Below are 18,357 nucleotides of genomic sequence, written 5' to 3' on the forward strand. Positions count from 1 at the left end.
CTCTGTATAGGGTCCCATGGTGACCAGGGTGTCACATAGCAAGAATGGGCTGAGCAAGTGAAAGCTAACTTCCTAACTTGTCTTCCTTATAAAGTCATCAGAACTATGCTCAATACTCTGAGAATAGATCAATTCATTCATGAGGTCACAGTCCTCGCAATCTAATCAGGCCCCATCTTTCAAATTACCATAATTGGATTTCCCAACCTCTTAGCACTGTTACGATGGGGGTCAAGCTTCAATGAGTTTTGGGGGAACATTCAGTCCACAGAATTCCATCCCTAGCTCCCCCAAACTCATGTCCTTCTTATATACAAATACATTCACTTTAACCCCATAGCCCTGAAGTCTTAACTTGTCTGAGCACCAACTCAGAAAGTCCAAAGTCTCATCTGTGAAATTAAAACAAGTTATCTACTTCTAAGATATAATGGTGGGTGAAGCACAGGGTAGATATTCTCATTCAAAAGGAGAAATAGGTCAAAAGAAAGAGGTATCATGTCCCATGGATGTCTGAAACCCAGCAGGGCAGGTGCTGTAGACTTGATGCCCCCACCCCTGCCCCCAATCTCATTGAAGGTTAAATTCTCACTGTAACTGTTGAGGGTGGGAAATCCTATTATGATAGTTGACAGGTGGGGCCTTGAAGAGGTGATTAGATTACAGAACTATGCTGTAGTGAATGGATTAATAATGGTGGTCACAGTTGTGGTTCTGAGGGCTTTAAAAGGAGAGTGCATGAGGAACTATCACTCTCTCTGCTCCACCATATTCACTATGTGACACCCTGAGTTGCTGCAGTTACCACCAGGACAAGAACCTCACCAGATGTGTTCCCTGGGCTTTGGACTTCCCAGCCTCTGAAACTGTACAATAAAATTTTGTTTTCTTATAAATCACCCAGTTCCAGCCATTTTGTTATAAGCAACAGAAGGGGACTAATATAGCAGGTGTTAAATCTTAGAGCTGGAGAAAAATGTCCCTTGACTCCATGTCTGGCATCCTCTGCACACTGGTGTGGGTGTTGGGGCCTCCATGTCCTCAGGCAGCCTCACTCCTGTGGCTTCCCTCAGCTCAGCCTGCACCTCAGCTCTTCTGGGCTGGTGTTGCACACTGGTAGCTCTACAGTTATGGGGTCTTAATGGTGGCCCTACTCTCATGGCTCCACTAGGAATGGCCCTGGTGGGGTTTCTCTGCTGCAGCTCCAACCCCACATTTCTACAGAGCATTGCTCTATGAAGGCTCTCTGCAGTGACCCCACCCCTGCGACAAATCTCTTCCTGGGCCCCCAGGCTTTTCCATACATCCTTTAAAATCGAGGATTTCAAAGCCTCCCATGCCTCCACAGCTCTTGCATTCTGTGAGCTTGCAGACTTAACACTGTGTGGACACTGCCAAGTCTTCTGGCTCATATCTTCTGAAGCTCTGGGCCCAGCCACACCTGGGGCCAATTTAGCCATGACTGGAGCAGCTGCAGCAGTTAGGGTGCAAAGAGTAGCATCCAAGGCAGCCCTAGGCATTGAGCCCATGGAGGGCATCCCAAGCCTGTTCCTTAAAACTTTTCTGTCTTCCTAGACCTCTGGGCCTGCAATGGCAGCAGCAGCCTCAAAGATCTCTGAAATGCCTTCAAGGTTTTCTTCCATTCTCTTGGGGATGCCTTCCTTCTGTCCTGATATCCTTAGCTGGGCTGCACCCTTGGTTTCCCCTCTTGAACACATTTTTTCACTCTATGTGACCAGGTTGAGATTTCTCCAATTTTTTACCCTCTGCTTCCCTTTTAATTATAAATTCTGCCCTTATGTCAGGCCTTTGCTGCCATAACTCAGCACAGGCTGATAGAAGTATCCACACAACTTCCTGAATGCTTTGCTGCTTAGAAATTTCTTCTGCCAAATACCCTTGTTCATCACTTTTTAAGTTCCACCTTCCACAAAACCCTTTGGGATTAACAGAATGCAGCCAAGTTCTTTGAAGCTCTACAACAAGGGTGACTTTTGCTCCAGTTTCCAATAAGCTTTTCCTCATCTGCATCTGAGACCACCTCATAATGGCCATTACTCCCCCTATTTCTATGAGCCACCACTTAACCAATCTCTAAGAAATTCCAAACTTTCCCTGGTCTTGTCTTCTAAGCCCTCACCAGAATCTAGCCTTTTTCTAGCCGGCTCCTCCAAATTCTTCCAGCCTCTGTCAATCACCCAGTTCCAAAGCTGCTTCCATGTTTTCAAGTATTTGTTATTAGCAACACTCCACTTCTCAGTACAAATTTTCTGTATTAGTTCATTTCTCTTGTTTATAACAGAATACCTGAAACTCGGTAATTTATAAAGGAATGAAATTTACTTCTTACAGTTTCAGAGGCTGGAAAGTTTGGAGTCCAGAGATCACATCTGGTGAGGCCCTTCTTCTGGGTGGGGACTCTCTACAGGGTCCCATGGTGACCAGGGTGTCACATGGTGAGAATGGGCTAAGCAAGAGTAAGCTAACCTTCTCAATCGCCCACCTTATTAATCCACCAGAACCATGCGCTTTTCTCCATGAATGGATCAATCCATTCAACAGGGCGCAATCTTCACAATCTAATCAGGCCCCACCTTTCAAATACCATAATCAGAAATCCCCCACTCTTAGCATTGCTACGGTGGAGGTCAAGCTCAATAAGTTTAGGGGGACATTCAATCCACAGCAACAAGTATATCAAATTCAAGTGCCATTATGGACAGCCTTGGGCATCCAGGCAACATGGCCTAAGAAATAGATGCCTGGACTATTTGGAGTTGAGATTTTTAGACCTGCCTTTGCCACTGATGACAATTGCTGAGGTATTTAACATCCCAAAACCTTAGTCTTCCTAGCTGGAGAGCTAAAGCATCATTTTTTTTTTTAATCCTTTTACTCTAGCTAGAAAAAAATCCTTTTCTCTAATAAATCTTTTGCAGAAGCCCAATATGTAAAACATTTAACAGAACACTGCACTGGATATGAGGGCTGAGGGGAGGACAGGCTCTTACCTGAAGAAGATTAACTTCACTTAATCTTTCCCCTTCCCCTTGCCCCAGAGCACAGAGAATAAGATGAGATTTCAGCAGAGTTGGATTCAAAACAGGAGCAAGGGTGTAACCCCAGGTAAGGTGGGGCTAAAGAGAACAGTATGTACAAAATTATCCATCCAAGAACGCTACTATTTGCTTCTATTAATTTGCTCCTGGCAAAACAAATACTAATTTAGGAGTAATCAACTTTTTTTTTTTAATAAGCTTTTCTATAAACAATTATTGGAGGGACATTTGGCATAAGCAAGACTTAAACTGATTCTAGAATTACTCTTCGCTTTATGATTAATAGGCAGTGTCTTATTTCATGGAACTTTTCAATTTGAAAAGTTAATTTGAAAAAATTTATTTCATCTAAGGGAAACTGAACATGACTTTCAATATGGAACTTAGGAAAGAGCTAGTAATTTGGAGTAAGAAGACCCGAGTCTGAATATTAATTTTTACTAATCAAACTTCCTCTCTTGAGTTGGTTTCTCTTTGGTAAAATGGGTAGTCTGACACCCACAAAATAGAAATATCACACGAGATAACAGATGGGAACCCACCTGTAGATGTTAAAGCATAAAGAAGCCATCTGTATTTACTTTAATAACTTTCTTTGTTCCTTTCTTTTCCTTGCCCTGAAGCATAATGAAATGGCAGTAATTGGATCATTTTTGCAACTCATCTTTGTTTTGTTTTAAGAAGGAAGGATAAATATTTAACAATGGCATTGCAGTTCTCTTAGAGCTCACAGTGTCACCAAGGAATCTCCAATAAAGTTTGTCAGCGAAGCCCATTTAAGCAAAGAGATTCCTTCAGCTGCTGTAAGATCCCAAGTGAGCCGTAAGATCCCAGGAGCTCGCCTCTGCCATTCTGAGCTAGAGTCCAGCCTGCAGGCTACTGTCTGCCCCCAGACACCCAGGAACTTTGAGTTTATTCATGTAGGTTCCATGATAGACCCCAGCTCTGTCCTTCTTCCCACTGTCCTTTCCTCCACCCCACCTCATCCTTTTGTCACATCTGAATCCACCACTTACTGCCTGTACATTTTTAGACAGGTTGCTTAAGATCTCTGTGACTTGGGTTTTTTCTTTTTAATCCATAAAAAGAGCACCTAAAGGAATCTACCCCAGAGGATTGTTTTCAAGATTAAAGGAGATTATTCATTAGAAGGACTTTGCACAATTTGAGGCAATTATAAATGCTCAGAAATTATCTTCTATTGTTACTATTAACCATATTCTCTTCCTTCCTCCCTTCCTCCTTCCTTTCTTCCTCTTTCCTTCTCTTCCACCATCTTCCCCCCTTCCTTCTCTCTCTCCCTTCCTCCCTCCTTCCATCCCTCTTTTTCTCCCTTCTTCCCTCTCTTGCTTCCTTCCCCCGGGTTCTGTCAATAACCCATATTTCCTCCTCCCCTTCCATTCCCCCTTCCTTCTGTCTTCCCCTCCCTCCCTGCCTTTGCCCTCCTATACTTCGGCCCCTGCCTTCCCTCACCCTGACAGCTTCCCCAGCCCTGTGTCATGGGAGTCTGCTCCCAGCTGGCTCCTGAAAGGCAGGCTCAGGTTGGCAGGCTGCAGAGGCAGACACAGGACCTGGAGCAGGATGCTCCTTCTGCCAGGGCCAGGATCTGCCAGATGGAACTGACCTGGTACTTGACTTTAGGGTACTTCTTAGACTTGAATTTGCATTTGTGGAACCACTGGCCATTATTTTGGGGAATTATAAGAGGCCCAAAGTTCCCAAGGATGGGGAGAAGATAAATGTTGTATTGCCCATCTTTGCTAAAAAAGGAAGAAAGATTGATTCTGGTCATTTTAAGCCATTCTTTTAATATCTGGGCAATCCTCCACTAAGTCCTCTCTTGATTTGCAAGCTCTGTGACTTGGCTGAGTCCTGAGATTCTTCCCATCCTTCTTTTGTCCCTTGTTTCTTTCCCAATCTGAGTCTGGTATTGCGCTGACACCTACTGACTTTCTCCCTTCTCTGCTGGACTCTGAGCTCTTAGAGGACATGGACAGGGGCCTGTTCACTCTGCCCAATGACTCTGAATTGTCTCATCCCTGTGACGGGGGTTAGGAGCACAGGATTTAGATTCAGGCAGACCTAGGATGCAACCCTGTCTTTGCCACTTTGTTCTAGTGACCTTGCACAGCTTGCTTAATTTCTCTACATCCATTTTCCCATTTACTCATTCAGCAGATACTCACTGAGCACTGACTATATCCCACGTGCTGGAGATGGAGTGGTGAACAAGGCGGGCACAGCTTTGGCCCCACCCAACCTACAGTGGGGGAGGTAGCTACCCTCAGAGGACACAAGCAAACAGACAAAAAAAAGAGCTGTAATGAGCACTATAAATAAAACATTCAGGAGCTGAACTAAGCAACAACAAGGTGGGGAAAGTAGAGAGACCTATTTCAATGCAGTGAACAGAGATGGCTTAGAACAGCATCTTTCAACCACAACACTGGGCATTTTAGGCCTAATACTGTCGGGCAGGTGGCTGTCTTGTGCATTGCATGACGTTTAACAGCATCCCTGACCTCTGACTACTGGATGCCAGTAGCCACTCCCACCCCACATTGTGACAACCAGAAATGTCTCCAAGTCATTGTTAATGTCCCCTGGGGGTTGGGGGTGGGGAGGGCTAAATTACCCCCAGTTGAAAACCATTGACTTAGAGTATAGGCTTTGTAGTCACGCAGATTTGGGCTTGAGTCTCCCTTCTATCATTTATTTACTTGCTATGGTGACTTTGAATAGGTAACTATGCTCTCTGAGCCTCAGTTTCTTCATGGGTGAAATGAGGATATTATCTTGTAGTGTCGCTAGGAACAATAAATGATACCACCACCAGTCTATAGTAAGCCCTCAGTAATGTAATTATTCCTGATACCATTATCATTACATATTTGTCTCTCCAACTGGCCATTGGCTTCTGGCCCCTTGGAGACAGTAGCTGGCTTGTAGTCACATCTGCACCCCCAGTGCACAGCACAGAAGCCGAGACTCCTTAAAAACCTGGTGGACTTCTGTGCAAAAATCTGAGAAGTCCCCACACACAGACAGGATGGACAGAGAAGACAATCAATACCAAGTAAATGACTGTGGCTTTGATTTGACCCAGGTAATCCCAGTCTTCGAAGAGGTGACATCTGATTAGAATGAGGCTTTTCTGGTGAAGAAAGAGGCAGCTCCTCCCTGCCCTGCTAAGAGGAGGCTGTATGAAAGCTCACCCCTGCAGGCAGTGACTGATGAAAGACAGCACTGCCTTCAGTCTACCTCTTCTCCCTTGAATAGTTGAAGGGGACTTTCCCCTTCCCATCTGGCTGGTTTGAAGCCCCCGATTCTCTTTTGCATCTCAAACCTCACCTCTGTGCAGCCTTTGTGGTACAGCCAGCAAACCCGGGGCATTTGTTTTCAAATTTCCATGCCGATCTGGGGTGAACAGGTTGGCACCTTGTTGCCTCTCTGGTTCTTACTGAGCACTTTGTGGGACTAGTTTCTATCCCCACAGAACTGGGTTTAAGGGGAACAACAGTGTCCAATTTTCTCCAGCTTCCCTGTTCCTCCTCCTCCCTGCCCATACCTACCTTGTCCCCCTCAAAGTCCTTACAGGTTGATAATTCCTCCATGGAACAGATAAAAGCAAATCACAAAGGACCTCTATGTTAGCAGCTTCCTTTCCTAAGAAATTATTTCAAATACCTTGAAGACCTTGCTTGCCCCTGTGCCTGGCAATACCTGCTTGAATCCCCTACTGCCTCCAGATCCTGCACTGAAGCAATTTTGGCAAGAGAAGATAGGCTCTGATTTAAAAAACAGTATTTCCTGAGAAAGTGTAATGTACAAGATTCTGTTCTAGGCACTCTGGTGGCCACAGAAACAAACAAGGCCCACTCCTCTGTGAGTTCCTGTAGCACTGGCACAAAGAGCGCAATAAATGTTTGTTGAATGAGGATGTGGCTTTAATTGGGGATGAGAGGACAAACATCTGTCGAACACCTGCTGTGTACCAGGACCATATTAAGCAGTTCAGGTACAAAGGTGAACAAGATACAATCCTGTAGACAAACTGTGACTGACAGGTCTATGCACAGAAAATGTGATGTCATTAGGTAAGTGCTGAGACAATGCTATATGTATGCAAAGGGGTGGTACTTAACCCAGCCTGGGATTCAGGGAAATCTTCCTAAATGAGATGATGCCCAAGCTGAGTCATAAAAAATGAGCATGAGTTAGCAGAAAGGATATTCCAGACAACATCCAGGGGCATGACAAGGCTTGAGATCTGCTGGGAACCACACGCAATGAGTATGACTAAAATGTCAAGGAAAAGGTAGGAAGTGGCAGGGGATGGGACAGCAGACCCAGACAGGGGCTGGAAAACGGGGGGCCCTGGCTACAGACCGGGAGAGGAGCTGCCCTGCTCCTGCTGCCCAGCATCAGCTCCTCCAGGGTCTGCCTCAGCTGCAGGGAGCCACCTGGCCTGGCCTGAGTCCCTGCCAGTGACTGCAGGAGGCAGCATCACGAAGGCCTGGCCAGTGGGCGACACTGAAGGGCAACACTCACTCCCCACTGGGTTGTCTGGGGGTTTCTTGGCCCTACTCCAATTTCTTCCTCTGCCTAATTCTGTGTCCTCCTCTTTCCTTTCACAGATATTGATCCATATAAACATCTTACACCCCAAACCCATCATATGTCTGGTGCTGATAAACACAGCCTATGCCAGCCTTGGATGCCAAACTGGAACTTGGGCTCTGTTCTGTCACCAACAGTGTTCAATCATTTTTCTTTTGCATTGCAGACATTCCGGATGTGGTTCACCCAGATTTTAACATTCGGCAATATACGTAGGCTACCTGGACCACACAGGCCATCGACTGTGAACAATTCCCAGAGAACTGGCTGTAAGCAGTTATATGTTCTTTCACTCCTTTCTTGCTCTTTCAGAATCTCTTCTTCATTACCCACATTTCACCTGTAAGAACTTCATCTAGAAAACACTTCTGACATCTCTCTTCCAATAGCCCTCTTCACAAGAGGAGGAGGGATTTATCTGACTTGTCAGTTTAAGAAAAGAGATTCGAGGTTCTGGGCTCACCCTTTCTTCTCTCAGGATGGGCAACCATCATCTGCTCTATGCTCAGGGCCATGCAAGAAGCCTGTTGGAGCCAATTCTGTGTCTCCTGGAAGCCTTTGGTGACCCTGCCTTCCAGGGACTGGGTGAGAAGCACATGCAGCCCATTCAGCACCATAGCTAAGCAACCTCCCCTAATCTAGCTTTAATCAGTAAGAATGATGACATTTCATCTTCGTCTTTTTGACTCCACTACTTGACTCTCAGTTTGTTCTGAACTTGGGCAGGGAAAAGGGATGTTATTTTTAAGCCCCCTATAACACCACAACACTCGCAATCCAACAGCTTAAAATGTCTTAATGTATCAATTTCTCAGTACTCAAAGAATATCAGTAATTACTGTTGAATAAATAAATGATCAAATAAATGCATGTTGCTGTAGCAAAAGGATGTAATCCCGCTAACAGGAATTACGTCTGTATAATCCTATGGAGAACTTCATTCGAGCTTAGCAGGGTCAAGGGCAAAAGCCATGGGCATGAGTCTGTAGACACAGTGATTAAATAACTGCTTTCAGCTGCCTGAAAGAATATCGCCTTCGTGGTGAGCCATGGCACGTTTACACAAAGAGGAAGCTGTGGAACTTAACCTCAGAGTATTTTGCATTAGGAATTCAGCTGAGTATTTTTATAGTGTGAGGACTACAAGGCATTTCTAAAAAGATTAAGGGATCTCATTCTCTAATGTAGGTTTGTAAAAAGTCAGATGAACATCTTTCTTGGATCATATACTAGAAGTTAAATAAAGTGATAGGGTGTCATAGCTTAAAGAGTCGTAGGTCTTGTTCCTGACCCTATTTACCAGCACTGACTGGCTAGATGACCTCACTCCAGTCATTTTAACTCTCTCAGCTTCAGCTTCCACATCTGTCAACTGGCTATGCTAATACCTGGTATACCCTCCTCACAAGGAGTCTCATGAGGATCTAGTATGAATTTTTTTATTATAAATCATAATAAGCAATATCATTTACTGTTGCTGTGTCCTGAAAACATTGCTAAGCACTTTTTATGGATTTTTGCACTTAATCTTTCACCCTATGAGGCTGATACTATTTTCTCCATTTAACACATGAGGAAACTGAGGTACATAGAGTTTAAGTAAATTTCCCAGGTTCCCACAGCTAGTAAGGGTGAGCTAGACCTTGAATTCAGATCCTCAACCTATCTGACCCCAAAGCCCATGCTTTTAACCACTCTGCAGTAGGCCTTGCATACTGAAAACAGTGTGATAGAGTGGAAAGAATGCTGAGCATTACACGTAGTCCTAGCCCTGCCACAGATGAGTCATTAACATTCCCTGGGATCCTGTGTGTGGAAGTTAGAATAATGGTCCCCAAAGATATCCATGTCCTAATCTCTGGAACCCGTGAATATGGTATGGTACGTGCCAAAGAGGAATTAAGATTGCAGATGAAATTAAGGTTGCTAATCAGCTGACCTTAACACAGGGAGAGTATCCTGGATTATCCAGGTGGGCCCGAAGTAATCATAAGGGCCCTCAAAGGTGGAAGAGGGAGGCAGAAGAGAGGTCACAGGGATGTGATGTGACAAAGACTCAACCTGCATTCCTGGCTTTGAAGATGGAAAAAGGGGCCATGAGCCAAGGAATGAGGGCAGCCACTAGAGAGGAATGCAGCCCTGCTGGCATCTTGATTTTAGTCCAATTAGACCCATGTTGGATTTCTAACCTACAGAGCTGCAAGGTAATAAATTTGTGTTGTTTCTGGCCATTATTTTGTGGCAATGTGTTACAGCAGCAATAGAAAGAATACACCATGCACCTGTTTGAAAAATGGAGGGGGTGGGCTGGATGCTGATTTCTATGGCTTTTCTTCCTCCAATATCCTCTGAGTCTGTACTCATAAATGGTTTCTTCTAAAGCATGGGAAGGAGCACAGAAATGAATGACATGAAGTCACTTGTCCCTGGAATATAACCAACACAGAGCCAGAACTCAGCTCATGCCTACCCCCACCCAAACAAAACTGCCTCCACCACCTCAGCTCCCCCATGAGCAGCCACCTCCTCCAGGCTCCTCTCCTCAGGCTGAGTGGGGGCACAGTGGGTCTAGAGCCAAGAGCAGACTGGCAGAGCTTTGAGCTGAACACCTTTAGTCGCTGCAAAGCTGCCTTTTCATACTTCTTGACAGACATCGGTCCAAAGTAGCCATTTATTGTAAAATGAGAGAAATGGGAAGAAACACGAAGCACTGAGATCAAGAAGCAGGGCCCCCTTCTCTGTCATTCCCTCTTTCTCTCTTCTTCTTTCTCTGCACCCCACCCCTCCATCCTACTCTGCAGCTGCTGCACATTCTGGATGCATTCCAGAACAACACACGAACCTCCCCTGTCCAAAGCATGGTTCCATATCATATTTTCAGGAGCCGTGGGAGACATAGGGGAAGGAGCCAGCCAGCTGTGGAGGCTGCTGGTGACTAGCAAGAGGTCATTACTTGGGGGACAAAAGCATTTAATTGTCCTTTGCTTTTTCTCCAGAGTCTTAAGATGGACAACTGGAGGAAGGCTCTAGGGAGGGAGATGGGAAACTGAAGTTTCTGAGCAGAGAAGTGGGGTGGGGATAGGAGGCCACGTCCTCCCAGCTGGACCTGCTGAAAGCGTGGGCAGGAGTGCCTGGCAGCAGCTCTGGGCTTGCAGATCTCTGCAGGGTGATTCCTATAGTCTCAGTCACTGGATATGACGGTCAACAGGAGCACAGATTGGCAGACGTTGCGGGCTGCCTGTTTTCACACCACCTTCTCTGTTTTTGCCATAAGCATATACCCTCTCCTCCATTCTTTACATTAAACATTTCTTTAAGTGACTTTTGGCTTTAAGAAATTTATTTTCTAAAGGAAATTTTTAATAAATACCTGTGGTTAAAATTTCTAGTTTTAGATTAGATTTCTAGTGCTCCCCCTTTTTTGGTCCTCCTGTCTCTCCAGGCATGTGGGAGGATTATAATCCCTTGCACCTCCCACCCCCCACCACACACAGCCTTGAGTTGGGCAGAGCCTTGGGAACTTGTTAGAAATGCAATTTCTGGGCCGACCCCGTGGCTCACTAAGGAGAGTGCGGCGCTGGGAGCGCAGCAGCGCTCCCGCCACAGGTTCGGATCCTATATAGGGATGGCCGGTTCACTCACTGGCTAAGCGTGGTCACAAAAAAGGACAAAAAGAAAAAAAAAAAAAAAGAAATGCAGTTTCTGTGGCCCCACCCCAGATCTACTGAGTCGTAAATTCTAGAGGTGAGGCTCAGCAATCTGCGTTTGAAGAAGACCTACAGGGGATTCTGGTGAAAGCAAAAGTTTAAGAATCAGTGTTCTACACTTTCTAAGGCCTGTAAAATCACCTGGACCCACAGCAGACTTTGCATGAGCAACAAAAATCTTTGTTGTATTAAGCCACTGAAATAGTTGGGTTATTTGTTACCAAAATGTAACTTAGCTTGTCCTGACTGATACACTACTAAAGATTTATTAACATCAAACTGAAACTCTTTCCTTGAGGAAGAACTGACTCGGAATTGAAAAGGGAATACTTCTGACTCTGCAATTCAGTATTATGTAATGACTTGCCATTTTACTACCTGAAATCATCTCATTTATGACTAATGGTAGGTGACACACCCTTTGGGAAACACTGATTGATCAACCTCTTTGTTTTAAAGATGTGACTAGAAATGTGAATGTCCTTGCTGGAGCACACATAGCAAATTAGAGGCAGAACAGAAACTGTAATCCAGGTCTCCCACACCCCTCATGCTGGGCACTTCTCTTCCCAGCACCTAACAACCTTCAGTCCTTAAGTAGCCATAGAACATGCATCCCCAACTCAGCTCCTGGTCTTACCACAGAGACCCAGGCTGCTAATGTGAAATGCAGTGCATTTCTGAAATGAAAGGTCTGGGCTGGAGCCTGAGGTCAGGGGAGCCAAAGACAAATTCAAAGCCCACTCGAGGACCATGGGAGTAAAGAGTTAAGCTAGTGCAGCGAATGAAAAACTAGGAGACAGAGACTGTATCAGCTTCTTGTGGCTGCTGTAACGTATTACCACAAATTAAGTGGCTTAAAACAGTAGAAGTTTATTCCCTCACAGTTTTGGAGGCCAGAAATTTAAAATCAGTATCACTGGGCCCAAACTAAGGTGTCTGCAGGGCCGCACATCCTCCAGAGGCTCTAAGGGACAATCTGTTTCTTTCCTCTCCCAGCTTCTGCGGGCAGCCGGCATTCCTCGATTTGTGTCTGCTGCATTCCAACCTCCGCTTCTGTAACCACATTGCCTGCTCCTCTTTTGTCTGTAATCTCTCTCTGCCTCTCTTTTATAAGGACACTTGGGATAGCATCGAAGTCCCACCCGGATAATCTAAAATAATCTCCTCTTCCCCAAATCCTTAATTTAATCACATCTGGGCCTGGGATGCTTGGGTTATTGGCTGTGTGGAGGGAGAGCAAATGTAGATGCCAATCCTATTGGCAGAAAGGAGGGCCTCTGTTAACACTTAGTGTGGGCAAGGGTATTGGAAAATGGGTACACTTATACAATGCTAGTGGGAATGCACATTTGTACCATCACTTGGAAGAGCGATTTGGCAGCATGTATTAAAATAAAAAAGTACGTGAGCCTTAGGATTCAGTAATTTCACTTCTTGGTACCTGTACTAGAAAACACAGACAATTGTAGAAGGAGGTCTGCATGATGTATCTGTTGCCAATTTGCTCTCCAGTGCATTCCCTGCTCTGTTCTATCGTGGGGAACTATGCTGCGTGGGGTTCCTTGCCCACTGGCTTCTGTGTAGATTTGGCCAATGGGAGGTGCTGGTGGAAAACCAGAGGCAGGAAAAGAGAAGCTCAGGAGTTTCTCCCCTTCTCTCCCAGAGCACCCCTCCATGATCCCAGCTCCCAACGTGGGGCCCTGACTTCTGTGCTCTGCTCACAACACTGCCTCTGTGCCCTCAGTGGGACGGTGGTGGCATCTTCCTGTTGTTCCCAGTGTCACCTTCCTGCTTGGCTTCTCAAGTCTCTCATCTCCTTGGTGATCAATTGCCTGTATTCAATCCCCTCTAATTCCAGTAACTAAGGAGATTTTCTGTTTGCCTGACTGGACCCTGACCAATGACAGTGTTTTTTGCAGCATTATTTGTAAGAGCAGAAAGTTAGAAATGCCTTAAATATTTACCATCTGGGAAATAGTACACAGTACTATGCAGCAGTTTTTTAAATGGATGTAAATCTGTAGTTGCCAACATGGAAAACATATCATTGATGGAAAAAAGGAAGTCACAGAACAATATGTATGGTGGGATTTGACTTATGTTTATTAGAAAAAGAAAAAAACACAAAATAATTCTATATATTTTCATAGTTTTATCCAATCTTTAGCTTTATATGTAAATCTATACATTTATAGATCCGGAAGGATTCACAGCAAATTGACTACATTATTACTTCTAGGAAGCACCTGAGATAAAAGAAGGGAGGTCGGGGACAGTGGTAAAAAAAGAAAATTTAAATTTACCATATCATTTTAAGATTTGAAAAGGAAAACATATTTATATATTATTGTGTAAGGAAAAATTAATTTTAAGGTAGACAGCCAAACAAACAAAAAAAGAAATAAAAATAGAAAGTTGGCCATGTCAGCCTTTCCCATTCTCAGGAATATGCCAAGTTCTGGGGCCTCAAGGTTTTCATACATACTGTTCCTTATTCCTGTTATACCTTTCTTCCCTCCCTTCCATATATCAGTGTTCAACTTAAATATGTATTGCCAGCTCAGTGAGGCCTTTCCTGGCCTGCCCTTCTAAGTGGCTCTCTTACCCCCTGTGTGTTTCTCTTTCAAAGCATCCCGTTGGCTTTTTCAGAACACTTGTTGCAATCTGTAATCAAGTCCGTGGGTTTTTTTTTTTTTATTTACCTGTGTATTATTTTTCTTCCCTGCTCACAAGTATATAAACTTCATGAAGGCAAGGACAGAATGTGTAGAGTTCATTGCTGTTTGCTCAATGCCTGGTAGTTTCTGACAGAAAGTAGAGCTAGAAGTAGCAATAACAGTAATAATAATGATAACAGCAATAGCTACTATTTATTGAGCACTTACTATGTGCAGACTTTTTTATGTGTTGTACATATATTAACTCATTCAAACATCTTAATAACCCCCTTTAAGTGAGCAGAAATGTTATCTCCATTTACAAAAGAAGAAACTGAGGCATAAGAGAGACTAAGAAACTTGACCAAGGTCACACAGTCAGAGCTGGATTCCACCCATTAGTACACTATGAACACCGATTGAATGATGAATTAATTATTAATACAATGCTAGTGTGTGCTATTCCTGATGTCCTCATGCTCCAATTAATCCCATAAATAGTGCAATTGATTTTAGAATACATGGGAATGATTAGCCTAATGGATAGAGTGTCCCTAGGGAGTTTGTAGCCCTGAGGAGGAGAAGGCAGCTATTTTCTATTGAGAGGCAGTAAATGGAGTTTCATATAACAGGGCTGGTGGTGGGGTTGCAAGCAAGGAGCAGAGGGTGCTGGCAGAGATGTGGGAAACTCACTGGCTCCATATCACATTACCTGAGTCTTTAGAGACCGCTCTCTGCCAACCCCAGTCACAGCCAGAGCTCCAAGAAAGGAGCTCTGGGAGCCGTGGAAAACTGTCTGCCCTGAGGAGGATGCCAAAGAAGCAAGAAAAACCAGCCTCTGACTCAGGCCAGGGAGATTTCTCTTTAGTCCTGGGCTTTAGAGGCAAGACCTTCCGGGAAACCACACCTTCCCCTGAGTCCTTGTTAGGTGAATCCCGACAAGCTGCCAGCCATGACTCTGTGTATGCAGACATCCAGAGGAAAATAATTATAATAGAAGGCAGCTAAATTCACCATGTTCTCATCACATGCCATGCACTGTGTGAGGGGTCATACATAAATGGTCTCCTTTAATTCTCATAACATCCCTGGGGGTTCCTTGAACATTCATCTGGCCAAAAAATATTTACCAGGCACCCACTGTGTTGATGGGGTAAGTACTATTTTTAACTCTGTTCTACAGATGAGGGAAAAAAGACTTAGGAAGATTAAGCAATTTGCCCAAATTAGCCATTGGCAACGTTAGGACTTGAACTCAAGTCTGCCTGATGCCAAATCCCCCTTCTGTACCTCTCATTTGAATTGCCTTCTAAATCTGAAACCACTGTTTATTTCTATTTATATGTCAGGTACTGTACTGTAACCATAATTAGGAATTACTCAATGAGATAATGGTGCCTGGCTCATAATAAATGCTCAGTAAAGATTAGTTTGTGTTATTCTATAAACGGTTATACGTTGTGATGGCTAATTTTATGTGTCAACTTGTACCCAGATATTTGGTCAGATACATCTGGATGTTGCTTTGAAGGTATTCTTTAGATGAGATTAATGTTTAAATCAGTAGACTTGGAGTAAAGCAGAATACCATTAGTAATGTGGATGGGCCTTAAGAGAAAAATGCTGAGGTCTCTCCAAAAAGGGAGAATTCCGCCAGCAGACTGACTTCAGATTCAAACTGCAATATGGTCTTCTCTCTGGGTCTCCAGTCTGCCAGCATACCCTAAGATTTTGGATTTGCCAACTTCACAATCACATGAATCAATTCCTTAAAATCTCTCTCTATATATAGATATAGATAGATAGAGATATCACTCTATGGATATATATCCTGTTGGTCTGTAGTCAGAAGCTTGGCTATTACAGATATATACTCATCATAATACTAACAATAATTGGATGAGCAGATAGAAGCTAGGGGAGGTCTACATTAGAGGCAAAGAATGTAAACTGCCTGAGTTTTTCTAGAAATTCGGCTCCTAATGAAGAATATTGCCCATAACCATCACAAACACCTTCACTTGAATGAAAAGAGCTGATTTTCCTAATTTGGTTAGCATGTCCAAAAAGATCATACACCATGATAGAGTGGGATTCATCCCAGGGATGCAAGGATGGTTCAACACACACAAATCAATAAATGTGACACATCACATCAACAAAATGAAGGACAAAAACCATATGATCATCTCAATAGATGAAGAAAAAGCATTTAACAGAATTCAACCTCTCTTCATGATAAAAATTCTCAACAAATTAGGTATAGAAGGAAAGTATCTCAACATAATAAAGGCCATATATGGCAAACCCACAGCTAACATCATCCTGAAGAGGGAAAAGTTGAAAGTTTTTCCTCTAAGAACAGGAATAAGACAAGGATGCTCACTCTCACCACTCCTATTTAACATAGTACTGGAAGTTCTACCCAGAGCAATTAGGCAAGAGAAAGGAATAAAGGACATCCAAATTGGAAAAGAGGAAGTCAAACTGTCCCTGTGTGCAAATGACAATGAGTTAGATCTTAAATTTAGAAAAACCTAGACTCCACCAAAAAACTCTGAGGGCTGATAGTAGAAGACCCTAATCCTAGCTGTGCCCATTCTCTTCTCCCTTCATGTCTGTTTCCCTATGCGTAAAATAAGGACACATGAGCATGACATTTGCACAGCAGATGCAGGAGTGAAGGGGTGGCCCACTGAGAGTCAGAGTCCTCCTTTCCTATGCCCTTAGCTCTAGTGGGACAGTGGGACTGCTGGTGGCAGTGGAGGTGCTGAGGGAAGATCCCCTGTCTGGAAGCCAGAAATCCTGCAGTCTAGTCCCAGTGTCACCACTCACCAGCTGGGTGACCTGAGGCCGATCTCCTTCACAGGTCTAGGCTTTAGTTTCCCTCTAACTAAGAGTTATGACAATAATTATTCTGGTGATTATTGTAAAAATCAAAATGAAATCCCACCTGCACTATTATTTTATGAGTGTCAGTTTTTTACTTTAAGAAAGGGCAGTCCAGGCTGTTGAGTAAACATTTCTGGGCTCAGCATCAGAGCAGGATCAGCCCTTGGTAGCGCCCTGGAGTCAGCGCCCTGGTGTCAGGGTGGTTTACGGTCACCGCTCCAGTGCCTCCTTGCTGCTGACAGGGAGAGCATTAATCTGATAACAGTCCCTTTAGTGGCAGAGTCTTTTCAGCTTCTAAAGTGCTCAGTCTCACTTTCTCTTTGTAATAGCCACATAAGGTAGGCAGCCCAGGGAGAAAGGGGTTATTTGTGGCCACACAATGAGTTAGAGGCAGAGCAGAGCCCTTTCTGGTCTTAAATTGTGTCTGTCCTTCTCACCACCAGGTAAAGTCAGCTGACTCTCAGACTTAATCTCTAATCCCACAGCCAGGAGGGCAAAATGACAGCAGTCACAAACCCTCCCTCCTCAGCTGAGTCCTGCTCACCATGGCAGGGGAACTGGAGACAGACGAAGACTGGAAAGAGAAACTGGAAAAAACAGGAAGCATCAGTAAGATTCTAATCAGAGAATCATCCGGCTGCCAGCAGAACCGTGAGTCATTTATCAAACGCCTCCTGGAATTCCAACTAAATGGATCAATTTTCCCATTATCTTAAAATCTGGGGGAAATGACATACATTTTCGTATGACTTAACTCAGCCACCAACTCACTATGATATTGAGCAAGTCATTGAGTCTCTCTGAGTCTCTGTGTTCTCTTCCACAAAATAACAAAGTTGTACAAAAATCAGTTTCCTAAATTTCAGGCATTAGATTTCTGGGGTCATGATTTTGCCATACATAAGCCCCCTAGCTGCTATTATTAATCTAATATTGCTCTTTACCTGTATTTATTTATTTAAAAAAGAAATGCTCTGTGACCTCATAAATGTAAGAACACAGCCTTTTTTGTTAATAATTTATGGTGAATCCATAGTTATTAAGATTGAAAACACATGCATGCCAGGCTCCTACAAGCATCTCTCTGACTATTCTTGGAAAACACTGGCCAAGATGATCTCTAAAGGCCGTCCAGCCCCGGCATTCCACCGTGAAAAGCCCTGATCCCTGGCAGCATGGCTAACTCTTGGGGAAGCCTTCCAACCCCTACATCGGCCTGGTTCCCTCTGCACATCCCTATTTATTGTGCTTTCCTATAAGCCTAGTAAAGTCTGTCTTCTTTGCTAAAGGCAGCAGCTGAGCATGTTGCGTTTGTGTAACTCGGTTACCGGGTTTGTGTAATGATTCCAGCACTGCCAGCTGTATACACTTGGTCACGTTACTTAAAAACATTACTTCACATCTCCAAGGCTCAGTTCG

The 18,357-nt window shown here is 44.0% G+C and overlaps 1 protein-coding gene across 1 annotated transcript in view; it reads left to right on the plus strand.

The window, feature by feature from the left end:
• Positions 1-17,455, plus strand: part of ADRB2 (adrenoceptor beta 2) — a 104,968-nt gene extending 87,513 nt beyond the window's left edge. Inside the window, exon 2 of the mRNA XM_063086669.1 lies at positions 17,424-17,455. The gene's annotated coding sequence lies outside the window, so the exon portion shown is untranslated. The remainder of the gene's footprint in view (positions 1-17,423) is intronic.
• The last annotated feature ends 902 nt before the right edge of the window (positions 17,456-18,357 follow it).

This window comes from Cynocephalus volans, chromosome 2 (assembly GCF_027409185.1).
Source record: "Cynocephalus volans isolate mCynVol1 chromosome 2, mCynVol1.pri, whole genome shotgun sequence".
NCBI lineage: Eukaryota > Metazoa > Chordata > Mammalia > Dermoptera > Cynocephalidae > Cynocephalus > Cynocephalus volans.